The following is a 2,500-nucleotide window of genomic DNA, read 5'->3' on the forward strand; positions in this document are numbered from 1 at the left end:
GTGTGCAAAATTTTACTTAAATAAGGACTTTTGTCGAGGCTGGAACTTATTATACATGTTGTTAACAATGGAGAGAACTGCTTCATTATACAAACATTTGATTGAGTGATTGATTGAAAGTTATATTAATAGATTGCACAGTTCAGTACATATTCCGTACAATTGACCACTAAATGGTAACACCCAAATAAGTTTTTCAACTTGTTTAAGTCGGGGTCCACGTTAATCAATTCATTTCTATTTGTGGACCCTGTTCAGGAACCAATTCCGTTTGTAAACCAAGGTTCTACTGGATATACATTTATGTTTTAAGTAGAGATGTCCGATAACGGCTTTTTTGACGATATCCCATATTCAACTATTGTCCAACTCTTACTTACCGATTCCGATATCAACCGATACCGATATGTACGGTCGTGAAATTAACACATTATTATGCCTAATTTTGTTGTAATGCCCCGCTGGATGCATTAAAGAATGTAACAAGGTTTTCCAAAAATAAATTAACTCAAGTTATGGGGGGAAAAAAAATGCCAACATGGCACTGCCATATTTATTATTGAAGTCACAAAGTGCATTATTTTTTTTAACATGCCTCAAAACAGCAGCTTGGAATTTGGGACATGCTCTCCCTGAGAAAGCATGACGAGGTTGAGTTGGGCGTGGTTTTGGTAGGGAGTAGCAAGTGGGGTATATTGTAGCGTCCCGGAAAAGTTAGTGCTTCAAGGGGTTCTGGGTATATGTTCTGTTGTGTTCATGTTGTGTTACGGTGCGAGTGTTCTCCCGAAATGTGTTTGTCATTCTTGTTCGGTGTGGGTTCATAGTGTGGCGCATATTTGTAACTGTGTTAAAGTTGTTTATACGGCAACCCTGAGTGTGACTTGTATGGCTTTTGACCAGGTATGCATTGCATTCACGTGTGTGTGTGAAAAGCCGTAGATATTATGTACCACCCCGTACAGCTGCGTTTTAAAAAGTCATACATTTTACTTTTTGAAACCGATACCAATAATTTCTGATATTGCATTTTAAAGCATTTATCGGCCGATAATATTGGCAGTCCGATATTGTCGGACATCCATAGTTTTTAGAATATTTTTTTTAAAATATACTCTCCATAAATTTGGTTTAGAACTAAATATTTAAGTTTGAATAAAAATAGTGTGAACATTTTTTGCAATGGGGGGTACGCCAGAATACAATTCTTCTTAGGGCCCCAATTTAGCCAGGAGCGGCCCTGCATCCCTCCAAACATTTTCTATGCAGTCAGTTTTTCTCTATAGCTCATTACTCACGAGTCGGCTGGAGCCTATTCCTGAACTGGTCACCAGTCAATCACATGGCACATACTGACGGCCTTTATCAATTATCATTAGTAAAGTAATACAAAACCCAAAACCAGTGAAGTTGGCACGTTGTGTAAATCGTAAATAAAACCGAATACAATGATTTGCAAATCCTTTTCTCCCTTGAATAGATTGTAAAGACAACAAACTTAACATTCAAACTGGAAAACCTTGTTGTTTTTTGCAAATATTAGCTCATTTGGAATTTGATGCCTGCAACATGTTTCAAAAAAGCTGGCACAAGTGGCAAAAAGACTGAGAAAGTTGAGGAATGCTCATTAAACACTTATTTGGAACATCCCACAGGTGAACAGGCTAATTGGGAACAGGTGGGTGCCATGATTGGGTATATAAAAGCACCATCCATAAAATCCTCGGTCATTCACAAACAAGGATAAGGTGAGGGTCACCACTTTGTGAACAAATGCATGAGCAAATTGTCGAACACTTTAAGAAAAACATATCTCAACTATTGCAAGGAATTTAGGGATTTCACCAACTATGGTCTGTAATATCGTCAAAAGGTTCAGAGAATCTGGAGGAATCACTGCACGTAAGCGAGGATATTGTGGACCTTCGATCCCTCAGTCCGGTACTGCATCAAAAAGCAACATTAGTGTGTAAAAGATATCACCACATTGACTCAGGAACAGTTCACAAAACCACTGTCAGTTACTACAGTTGGTCGCAACATCTGTAAGTGCAAGTTAAAACTCTACACCGCAAAGCGAAAGCCATTTATCAACAACACCCAGAAACGCCCCTTGGTTCACTGGGCCCGAGCTCATCTAAGATGGACTGATGCAAAGTGGAAAAGTGTTCTGTGGTCTGACGAGTCCACATTTCAAATTGTTTTTTGGAAACTGTGGACAAAGAGGAAAACAACCATCTGGATTAATATAGGCGCAGATTTCAAAAGCCAGCATCTTTGATGGTATGGGGGTGTATTAGTGACCAAGGCATGGGTAACTCACTTACTGTGAAGGTCCCATTAATGTTGAAAGGTACATACAGGTTTTGGAGCAACTTATGTTGCTATCCAAGCAACGTTATCATGGACGCCCCTGCTTATTTCAGCAAGACAATGCCAAACCTAGTGTTACAACAGTGTGGCTTCGTAGTAAAAGAGTGCGGGTACTAGACTGGCCTGCCTG

At 39.4% G+C, this 2,500-nt stretch overlaps 1 protein-coding gene across 1 annotated transcript in view; it reads left to right on the plus strand.

Annotated features, from left to right (window-relative positions):
- alpi.1 (alkaline phosphatase, intestinal, tandem duplicate 1) overlaps positions 1-2,500 on the plus strand; it is a 46,770-nt gene that overhangs the window by 10,194 nt on the left and 34,076 nt on the right. The gene's annotated exons all lie outside the window — the stretch shown is intronic.

The sequence above is a fragment of the Nerophis ophidion genome, linkage group LG22 (genome assembly GCF_033978795.1).
Source record: "Nerophis ophidion isolate RoL-2023_Sa linkage group LG22, RoL_Noph_v1.0, whole genome shotgun sequence".
Taxonomy (NCBI): domain Eukaryota; kingdom Metazoa; phylum Chordata; class Actinopteri; order Syngnathiformes; family Syngnathidae; genus Nerophis; species Nerophis ophidion.